The sequence below is a fragment of the Lacerta agilis genome, chromosome 5 (assembly GCF_009819535.1).
Source record: "Lacerta agilis isolate rLacAgi1 chromosome 5, rLacAgi1.pri, whole genome shotgun sequence".
Taxonomy (NCBI): Eukaryota; Metazoa; Chordata; class Lepidosauria; order Squamata; family Lacertidae; genus Lacerta; species Lacerta agilis.
Window position 1 is genome coordinate 91,518,944 of NC_046316.1, and position 11,824 is coordinate 91,530,767.

Consider the following 11,824-nt stretch of genomic DNA (forward strand, 5'->3'; position numbering starts at 1 on the left):
GAGGTCTCCCCGTTTCACTGGTACAGTTTCTTCAAAGGAACGGACTTCATTGACAGAAATACAGAATAACAAAATTTAACCATGGCTGAAAAGCTCCAGCCTTTGCCAGAGTGATGAACATAGTATTTACATATTGAACTTTTGCACTTTAAGAGTCTATTATATCTGAAAGTATGCTATAGGCTATATCCTTTGAGGAGACATTTGTAGATATGTGTTAGGTTATGTTACTTTCGGTCAACATCCCAGGAAATGGCTTCGACTGGCCTGTTATACCAGGTGAGAGGAGCCGAAGGGTCTCAAATCCTTGAGGAGTTGGGGGGCTTCTGCATGAGAAGACATGTGAACGGACGAGACCAAGAATGGGTCCAACGGTCAAGAAGGCAGTTTCTGGATGTGCTGCAGAGGGAAGTGAGGGGCAGATGGGGCTCGTCCAGCTGGGAAGGGAGCCCGTCTAGGAGAAGGAAAACTGATCCTAAACGTCTGCTGCCTTGTGGGATGTCTTCGGGAGAGAAAAAAAAAAGACTCAGGAGTAAGCCCTACACAAATCTGGAGTGGAGTCCCTAAGGCAGTTGGATGGCGCCTGGTACATCTCCCTCCCGGCAACTCCTGCAGCCAAGCTAGTGCCAAACGCACTCTGCTTTCCTCTGAAGAAGAAGAAGAAGAATTTGGATTTGATATCCCGCTTTTCACTACCCGAAGGAGTCACAAAGCGGCTGACGTTCTCCTTTCCCTTTCTCCCCCACAACAAACCCTCTGTGAGGTGAGTGGGGCTGAGAGACTTCAGAGAAGTGTGACTAGCCCAAGGTCACCCAGCAGCTGCATGTGGAGGAGCGGAGACGCGAACCCGGTTCCCCAGATTACGAGTCTACTGCTCTTAACCACTACACCACACTGGCTCTCCCCGAACCACAAAAAAACGCGTAATTCCTCTGGACCCCACCAGCGAGGCTGAGAGCGGGGTCTTGTTGCTGGCCAGCCCAGGACTTCCAGACACACTGCCCAGGCTTGTGGCCCAGAGAGGTCACTCTGGTGCTGCTAATAGCAGCCGTTTGGCTTCACCCGCAGAAGCACACTCCATTGGCTCACTCCACCCTAGCAATTGGCTGAGAAAAGCCTTGCTGCATCATGTAACGGGGTCTGTCTAGGCCACACTCCTCGTTCCTCCTTTAAGATGATTCTGCAAGGAATCCCTCGCTGGTAGCTCAGTTGCACAGTTACAGGTGGGTAGCCGTGTTGGTCTGCCATAGTCGAAACAGAATAGAAAATTCTTTCCAGTAGCACCTTAGAGACCAACTGAGTTTGTTCTTGGTATGAGCTTTCGTGTGCATGCACACGAAAGCTCATACCAAGAACAAACTCAAGTTGGTCTCTAAGGTGCTACTGGAAAGAATTTTCTATTCTGTTTCAGCTGCACAGGTTGGGCTGGGAGAAAACTGCTGTCTGGAATTCCAAAGAGCCCACCGGCTGTTGGTTTCCTCTCCCAACATCTGGAATAGAGGTGTCTGTCTCTGAATACAGAGAGTCCATTTAGCTACCCTGGCCGTTATCCCCCAATAGTCTGTTCCTCTTACATACGTTTCTCTAATAAAAGCCACCAGCTGCTGCCACCTTTGGGACTCGGAGTTACTTTTAAAATCTAAATCCACTAAATGTGACTTTGGGGGGGGGGGAACCTGCAGCAAATTTGCTACAGCCATTATTAGTATTATTAGTTTATTATTAATTATTATTATTATTATTATTATTATTATTATTATTTTGAATAAGTTCACAATGTTTGTGAGAGGCAGCGAACCTTTTTACTAGGGCACAGAAAGGAGTCAAAACGTAGCCCAAACTGGGCAGCCCACAAGGTGATGGTCACCCAGGCGGATAATATCGATCTGCTTTGCAGGGTGGTTGCTAAGAGATGACTAACCTGCCTTGAACCCCTTTATTTTAAATGAATGCCAGGCAGGGTCTGGTGGGAGCATGGCAGACCCTGCAAGCTCAAACTCAGCCACTGTCCTCTCTTCGCCTGTTTTTTTTCCATCTCTCTGTTTCTCCACTCTCTGTGTACCTGCAACCCCCGAGAAGCATCAAGCCAATGAAATTATTGCAGTTGGGGCGAGATGGGTGTCCTCTTCCTCCCTTAAACTCCTTCGCTGGGACTTTCAAGGCTGTCGGGAACAGTATCTTTCAGCCATCAAAAGCCTCATTGAACAGGACTTTTTTTAAAAAAAGAATAATCATAGAATCACAGAGTTGGAAAGGACCCAAAGGGTCATCTAGACCAACCCCCCTGCAATGCAAGGACCGGCTCCTCTGGGAGGTTTATAATGAAGGGGGCAGATGCATGACAGCAAGGAAGGAAGGCCTCCAGTAGGGAACCACCACTGAGAAGGTCCTGCAGTGAGACCATCAAGTTGTCTAAAGTTTTCACATGCGTGATTTGCAAAGAGCAACAAGGCAGGTGGGTGGTAAGGCTGCTGCCCGCCTGTTCTGCCTCCCCTGTGCTAAAGGCAGGGAAGTGGGGCTCTCCTTTGACTCTGCCAGCCACTTGCCCGCACCCCCTGGCTGCTTCTCCTTGCTGTGTAGTGTAATGGCAACGGACTCTGTCCCTCGGACACGTCATCTCCGTGTGTTTCTGCTGCCCTCTCGTGGCATCTGGGGAAATAGCTTGTGCCCAAAGAATCCTGGAATTGTAGAGTTGGAAGGGACCCCGAGGGTCATCTAGCCCAACCCCACTGCAAGGCAGGGATCTCAACTAAAGCCTCCCTGACAGGTGGCCATCTGACCTCTGCTTAAAAACCTCTAAGGAAGGAGAGTCCACCACCTCCTGAGGAAGTCTGTTCCACTGCCTAACAGCTCTTACTCTCAGAAAGTTCTTCCTGATGTTGAGTCGGAATCTCCTTTCTTGTAACTTGAAACCACTGGTTCGAGTCCTACCCTCTAAAGCAAGAGAAAACAAGCTTGATCCAAGTGGAGGATATTTGAAGATGGCTCTCATATCTCCTCTCAGTCTCCTCTTTTCCAGTCTAAACATCTCCATCTCCTTCAACCGTTCCTCATCAAGTCTTGGTTTCCAGACCTTTGCTCATCTTGGTCCCCCTCCTCTGCACACCTTCCAGCTTGTCAACATCCTTCTTAAATGGAGGTGCTCAGAACTGGACACAGGATTCCACCTGAGGTCTAACCAAGGCAGAATAGAGTGGTTTGCTGGCCTTTGGTTGCATAATGGTCTGCAACAATTAAACCTTTGAAGACAGTATTGCTGCCATGTGGGAAGAGTCCTCATGAGCAACTACAGCATGGGTCAGTCCAGCCATCCCCAAGCTGGTGCCCTCCGGTGAGTCCAAAACACCTGGAGAGTGCCAGCTTGGGAAAGTCTTCTCTAGAGCCATTAGGAACCATCACTCTTGCCTTCTCCTCTGCTTCCAGTCTCCTTACGCTGCTCTTTCAGACAGCTGGCACCAGACACCATGCATCAACGCCCAGAGAAACTTCGCCTCAAGCCACAAGGATCTGCCGGCTGGCAGCCTGCCCGCCCCAGGCCTGTCTTACCAGATCAATCTCAAGTTGGTTAAATTGTGCCTCCTAATGAACTTAATGATCCACAAGTGTGAGGATCTACGCTGAACAAAAGGTGACAGCCTTTCCTACAGGGCACATTACTTCCGCAGCCGTTGTCGCTACGGTTGCCAGTTGGCAAACTGCAGTGCAGAGAGTGCTGGCAAGGAGAGGCGCCCAAGGGAAAAGTCTGCACCTGTGGGACATTGGCCTGACAGGCTCAGCCGAGGCACAGAATTGTAGAGTGGGACGGGACCTCCAAAGGCCATTGAGTCCAACCCCCTGCAATGCAGGAATCTCAGCTAAAGCATCCATGACAGACAGCCACCCGACCTCTGCTTGAAAACCTCCAAGGAAGGAGACTCCACAACCTCCCAAGCGAGACGTCTGTTCCACTGGTGAACAGCTCTTAATGTCAGAAAATTTCTCCTGATGTTAAGTCGGAATCTCCTTTCTTTGTCACTGCCATTGGTTCGAGTCCCACCCACCGGAGTAGGAGAAAAGAAGCTTGTTCCCTCTTCTGCCCAGAGTGGCTGGGGAAACCCAGCCAGATGGGTGGGGTATAATTAATAAATTATTATTATTATTATTATTATTATTATTATTATTATTATTATTATTATTATTATTATTTCCATGTGACAGATATTTGGAGCATCTGCTTTGCGTTCAGAAGTTCCCAGGCATTTCCAGGTAGGACTGGGCGAGTTACCCTGCCTGAAGCCCTAGGGAGCTGCTGCCAGTCCGTGTAGACAATACGGAGCTAGATGGATCAATGGCCCAACTTAGGATGCATATAAGCTTAAAACGCACTGACACCCCCTGCTAATTATCTTTTGGGGGTTGGATGCGTGGCACACACCCGCCATTAGCAAGAAGGCAGCTTCCCATCTTCCTGATCGGTTTTCCCACTTCCTGCTTTTATCAGATGGATTATATTTACTTGCGATTCCTCCATTGTAGTGGGTTGGACTAGATGAGCCTTTGGGTCCCTTCAAACTCTACATTCCAATGATCCTGTGATCTCATGCTCTCCCACACGTGCCAAACATAGATGGTGCTGCCGCGGCACAAGCATTTCCGTCTCCGGTTCCCAGTGGACTCTGAGCAGGAGGAAATTCCTGGAAACGAAAAGATGGGCCTTTTAGCTCTAAAGAGAAAAGCCCTCCAGTGGCTAAGTGGTGAGCTCAACCCATTCATCTTCCACTGGCTATTATAACTAGCTTGCACCATCTAAAACTAATCCTTCTGCTCATATAAAGGACTACGACAGTGGCACTGTGGGTTAAACCACAGAGCCTAGGGCTTGCCGATCAGAAGGTCGGCGGTTCGAATCCCCGCGACAGGGTGAGCTCCCATGGCGCGGTCCCTGCTCCTGCCAACCTAGCAGTTCGAAAGCACTTCAAAGTGCAAGTAGATAAATAGGTACCACTCCGGCGGGAAGGTAAACAGCGTTTCTGTGCACTGCTCTGGTTCGCTAGAAGCAGCTTAGCCATGCTGGCCACATGACCTGGAAGCTGTCTGCAGAGAAACGCCGGCCCCCTCGGCCTATAGAGCGAGATGAGCACTGCAACCCCAGAGTCGTCCGTGACTGGACCTAATGGTCAGGGGTCCCTTTACCTTTACAAGGGGACAGGTCCCTGCCCTGAGGAGCTTGCAATCTGCAACTGAACAGAGGCAGATGGAGGAAGCCTTTCTCCACCTTTCTAGGGGACCTGGAAGTTCTCATTGTGACCAAAGGCTCCGCCTTCGCCCCGCAAAGGGAGCGCCACCATTACTTCGTTGTCCCAGAATGCCTTTTTGCAAACTAATATCCTCCCCCCCCCCAGCAAATTCTAACCTGAACTTAATTAGCTGCACAGAAAGGAAGAAAAAGGATTCCCCTACTCTCGCCTCTTCAGGCAGCTCTAAATTGCAGACTTCGGCTTTTCATCCAGTGCAGAAGCAGGGGGGGAGGGGTCCTTTTAGCATATGTGCTGCTGGGGTGCAAAAATCCACCCTGCGCCCTCAAGTCTGACAGGTGCCGCCATTGTGAATGACTAGCGCCACCGCTAGCGCGTCTCGTCTTTGGTAAAAGAGCACACATAGTCGAAAGTCCTTTAGTGAAACAGTAGGCATACATTTCGGTAATACCTGGGTATATATGTATTTTGTTTTTCTAGATTGATCAAAATTATTTATTATTTCATAACAAGCAAATAGTTAAGAGTTTAGGCGGCTTCAGTGGCGGGCGCCTGGCGTCCCCCCAGAATTCGGCACTCGGGTGCCCCACACCTCTTGCACCCCCAGGTAAAAATGGCCCTGCCCAATGGTTTGGGGTGATGGTTTTTTGGGGTGATGGTTTGGGGTGAAGTGCGAAAGCAGCGCCCTGGTTTATAGCCGGAGGTTGTCCTCCTGCAGGTCTCATTTCAGACACCAGAGGGAGCCCTCTATTCATAAATCCAGCAGGCGGCGATTTCTGTGTTCTTCTCATTTAAATCAGGGATTCCCAAACTTTTTCTCGCAGTGGCTACCCTTATAAAAAGCATTATTGGGAATAGAAGTTTGCACAACCCAAGATGCATATATTTAGGCGCCTTGCAAAAAAATGTTTCTCTATTACCAGGCCTTTGGTTGATTAACATTCTTTGGACTTTAAAATGTTTTTGTGGGAATGGGAGAATTGTTTTTGTTTTATTATGGATGTTGTGTTCCCACTTTGTATTTTTATGCCGTGAATCTTCTGTTGGGCTCTTCGGATGAAGGGCAGGGGACAAATAGTTGTTGTTGTTGTTGTTGTTGTTGTTGTTGTTGTCAAACTGGCTTCCGGGCAGATTTCCCCCCTAAAAGCTCAACAATTTCACCCTCGCCAAAAGTCAATAACTTTGTCTGGATTTTCACTTTTTTATTTATTATTATTATTATTATTTCATAAAACAATAAAATTCAAAACAGTAGCAATTAATTGCACATTTATTCAAAATCTAGTGAAAACTAGTTTAATGAATTCAACAAAACTGGTGGACTTGCTCCAGTGATACCAGCTTTTCAAAGTTTCTATGCGAAAGAATAAACTAACACAAACCTGACATCAGAAAGGGCAACCAATGTGTGGGATAATCCTTTGGTTGCTGGACTTGGCTATTCTTGAGCAACAGGCCTTCAAAGGAAGACACCCCCCCCCCCACTGTGAAACAACTTAATTAAATTTGATTCTATCACCTGCGGCACAAATAGAGATAAGGGTTGTATGGTTGTTGTTGTTTTTAATAAACTCCACTGCAGGTGTGAATCAGCAAACCAATGCCAGGATGTCAGAGTTTCTGCTGCTGGAAATCTTGCTGGTCTGAGCAGTCTCCCCGTGGCTGCAGACGGTCCCAATCCCTGGATAGGGCTGGGAATGTCCAGAGCTTGAAGCCCTGGACAGCCTCTGCCAACCAGTGAGGGCTATACTGGGTTTTCGGTGAACCCAGTCTCTGACACCTTCTGTTGTTCTTTCCCAGAATTCTTCTCCTTTGGCGATCCCTCGTAGCCGAGTAAGATTGTCTTCCATAAACACGGTTTTAACAATGAGTCCGTAAGTGACTGTGGTGGCCAATTCTGGATCCACACGTCCTTCCACAGGCGGGGGGTGGGGGGTGGAACATAGGTTTCCGGGCAGGAGGTTGATCACGGTGTGGATTTGCCAAGCATGCCTCCCTCTCAGCACGTTTCTCCCTTGCGTCCTGAGTTCGAGTGTCTTCAAAGCCCATGACACCTTTGGTAAAGGCTGTTCTCCGATGGGAGCTCTCGCAGGCAGGTGTTTCCCAAATGTTGGTGTTTATACTGCATTTTTAAAAATTGGAATATTGTAGCTCAGTGCGCAAGCTGGGCTCCGTCTCTCCCCCGTGCAGCCGAACGCACCCTGTCCGTGTTTTCTGCAGGTCTCTCACGTCAGATATGGGCCACCAACGCTGCACGAGAAGGAGCAGCCGGCCTGATGTGCGCCAGCTGAAGGAGAAGGCCCAGCCCTTTTCTGCCGTAATTGGGAGCGTTTGTCTCCAGCTGCGCAGATGGGTGGTCTTCCTCCTCCTCCTCCTCTTTGTTCTCTCTGTGGGGGGAATTCCTCCCTGACCTGGCAGGCCTCCGTCGCTCTCATCCTATCAGAGGCTCCGAAGGTGGAACGACTTGGCAGGCTTCCCCCTCAACCTGGCGCCCTCCAGGTGTCTCGGACTACAAATCCCATCAGGCCCCCGCCCCAGGCGGCTGTTGGAGAAAGGCCGAGCTCTCCCTCATTGACCCAGCAGGGCTGCAAACACACCACCCGTGTGACAAGCACACCCTTCCCCTTTAAATCAAGGAATGGTAACTGTAGTTTGTTAAGGGTGCTGGGAACTGTAGCGCCATGAGGGGCAAACTATATCATTGCTATTTATTGCTGAATGTATTACCTGCCCTTAACCAGAAGGTCCCAGGGCACGTTGCAACCATTTAAAATTCAGAATTAAAAACAGTTAAAGCATGTTAGGCTGCACGAACCATTTCCATCCCAGCTGCTTCTAATAAGATCTGTGACTTGTAAGAACTGGTGCCTAAGCTTCCATCCCCCCCCCTCCTTATTCCTTATGTATTGTGTCTTTAGGGGGCCGGCTGATTACTGACGATAGGATACAGTACTTTGAAGAGAGGGGTTGTGCTTTAAATGGATGCTGTTGGCCACTGCAGGAGAGTTTCCCCTTGAAGCTCCAGAGACATCACAGCTCAGTTGGTAGAGCATGAGACTCTTAATCTCAGGGTTGCGGGTTCAAGTCTCACCTTGGGCAAAATATCCCTGCATTGCAGGAGGTTGGACTATCAATGACCCTCAAGCAGCGTTCAACATGAGCCAGGCACCAGTTGCATTTTACGATGAGTGACTGGTCAGACCCTCCAAGGGACACCCCTGATTTAGAGAACCTGTCCTGGTTTCTGATTTGATCCCACTTTTCCTTGTGATGCCCCTATTTTCATTGGAGAAATTTTGAAGGGGATGGAGTTTTCCGACAACCCCCCCCCCCCGATCTGCCTGAAGGCAATCCTGTATAGGGAAGGTTTTTGTTTGTTGGTTTGTTTTTAAAGGTTTAATGTTTTATTATGTTTTTATATACAGGTGAAACTCAAAAAATTAGAATATTGTGGAAAAGTCCATTTATGTAAGCAATTGTTTCCATTAGCTACTGGAATTTAATATATGAGATAGACTCATGACTGGAAAAGACCCTGATGTTGGGAAAGATGGAGGGCACAAGGAGAAGGGGATGACAGAGGATGAGATGGTTGGACAGTGTTCTCGAAGCTACTAACGTGAGTTTGGCCAAACTGCGAGAGGCAGTGAAGGATAGGCGTGCCTGGCGTGCTCTGGTCCATGGGGTCACGAGGAGTCGGACATGACTGAACGACTGAACAACAACAAGACTCATGACATGCAAAGCGAGATATGTCAAGCCTTTGTTTGTTATAATTGTGATGATTATGGTGTACAGCTGATGAAAACCCCAAAGTTGAAATTGTTAATTTGGGGTTCTCAACAGCTGTATGCCATAATCATCACAATTATAACAAATAAAGGCTTGACATATCTCGCTTTGCATGTCACGAGTCTATCTCATATATTATTTTCACCTTTTAAGTTGAATTACTGAAAGAAACGAACCTTTCCACGATATTCTAATTTTTCGAGTTTCACCTGTATGTTGGAAGCTGCCCTAAGTGGCTGGGGCAACCCAGTCAGATGTGTGGGGTATAAATAGTAAAATTATCCTTATGGAATGGGATTCCCCTATTTTCCTCGGAGAAAGGTCAGAGGGTCTGAGACATGTTGCTTCAAACTCTACAATTCTGGGGCTCTATGATTCCTGAGCCCTGCGATGCCCTACAGTGCAGAGGTTTCCGCAGGAGCAGATGTGAATCACTCAGAACCCAAAGGTAAGTGCAATAAGAAACGTGATATTTACAAAGCACGGCTTTACAGGGTCCAAACGGCTTCATGGCCATTAGTTCGGCACTATTATGCCCCTATTACAGACAGAAAACTGAGGTCGAGAGACAATGAGTAGCCTAAGACTCCTCACCCAAGGCAGTAGGTTTTCGGAGGAAGCGAATTGTTTGTGATGACATTTCAAAGGCGTTTGGATTTTCTGCCTCCGGCACAAAAATGTCCTGGGCTGCTTCTACGGGGCGGGCAGTTTGTGGCTGAGGCGAGATTTGAACTGGGGTCTTCCCTCCTCGTGCGTCTGACCGCTATGCCAAACCCGTGGGAGCTGCATTCCCTGCAAATGGCAGCGGAGTAAAATGCAGAACCAGCAACGCATCTTGGCAGCGATCTTAGTTTCTGCTGCCGCGGCTCCTTCCCTCCTCCTCCTCCTCCTCTTCTGCAATCCAGCCTCCTTTGGCAGCTCCTGCTGCTACGTGCCCTATATATCCACCCAGCAGGCCTCAGCTGGGGATCTGCCCCATTTACAGGCTCCCAGGAAGCTCAGTAAAACTCTGCCGTCTTCCCACCCCTCTGTTCTCTGGTTTCCAGCACCAAGGAGCCCAGCAGGCATTAAGGCATTTGAAACCAAGCAGATGTCATGGCGGGCCTGGAAGCAGGAAGGATGCCCTGCGATGGGAGCAGGGGCAATCCTCCGGTATCGGAGTTTGGATTTGGATTTGATATCCCGCTTTTCACTACCCTAAGGAGCCTCAAAGCGGCTAACATTCTCCTTTCCCTTCCTCCCCCACAACAAACACTCTGTGAGGTGAGTGGGGCTGAGAGACTTCAGAGAAGTGTGACTGGCCCAAGGTCACCCAGCAGCTGCATGTGGAGGAGCGGAGATGCGAACCCGGTTCCCCAGATTACGAGTCTACTGCTCTTAACCACTACACCACACTGGCTCTCTCTCGGAGGAGGAAGGAACTCCAGCTAGAACAGGGGTAGGCAAACTAAGGCCCAATCGCCTTCTCAATCCGGCCCGCGGACGGTCCGGGAATCACCGTGTTTTTACATGAGTAGAATGTGTGCTTTTATTTAAAATGCATCTCTGGGTTATTTGTGGGGCATAGGAATTCGTTCTTTTTCTTTTTCCACCACATGGTCTGAGGGATGGTGGACCGGCCCACGGCAGGAAAAGGTTGCTGACCCCTGAGCTAGGATCTCCAAAGGTCGAGGTGCACGGGCAGAGGGCAAAGATTCAGGACAGAAGAAAAAGAAAGCAATTCTCTAGCGCATAGTTCAACTATGGAACTCCCTGCCACAGGAGGCAGTGATGGCCACCCTCTTAGATGATTTTAAAAGAGGATTCGACAAATTCACAGAGAGGGCTATTGATGGCTACAAACCCTGATTGCTATGCGTTGCTTCCACAGCCAGAGGCAGCAATGCTTCTGGATATTAGCTGCTGAAAACGTCAAGGGGCGGGGGAGAGAATGTGTTCTTGTGCTTGTGGGTTTCCTACAGGCATTTGGCCTGATCCTGCATGGCTGTTCTTATGTTCTGATACATCCCAGGAAGTCCACAAGCAGCACATGAGATCAACAGCACTCTCTCCACTTTAGCTGGTTTTCCGAGGTAGACTGCCTCTGCTGCTGGAGGCAATCTAATAGCAGTAGGACTAGTAGTCAGCGGAAATCTCCCCCTCTGTGACACCCATGAGATGGTGCTGGCTGCGAGGCTCTTTACTTCTGGGATGCCTCAGTCGGCAAAGCAAGAGCCTCTTGACCTCAGGCTCGTGGGTTCGAGCCCCACGTTGGGCAAAGGATTCCTGTATTGCAGGGGGTTGGACTAGATGATCATCAGGATACCTTCCAACTCTACAATTACATGTATTTTGACGAAGAAAAATCAATCTTAACATAATCCATCCAAATTTTCTTCGACTTCCCTCCCCTCCTTTCTGTGGTCACTTATTTCATACCTTTTAGTTACTGCATATCCAATTTATATCTAGTTGTTAGCTTTCCATCATAAAGGTAAAGGTAAAGGGACCCCTGACCATTAGGTCCAGTCGCAGACGATTCTGTGATTACAGCGCTCATCTCGGTTTACTGGCCGAGGGAGCCGACGTACAGCTTCCGGGTCATGTGACCAGCATGACAAAACCACTTCTGGCGAACCAGAGCAGCGCACGGAAACGCCGTTTACCTTCCCGCTGGAGCGATACCTATTTATCTACTTGCACTTTGACGTGCTTTCGAACTGCTAGGTTGGCAGGAGCTGGGACTGAGCAACGGGAGCTCACCCCATCGTGGGGATTCGAACCACCAACCTTCTGATCGGCAAGCCCTAGGCTCTGTG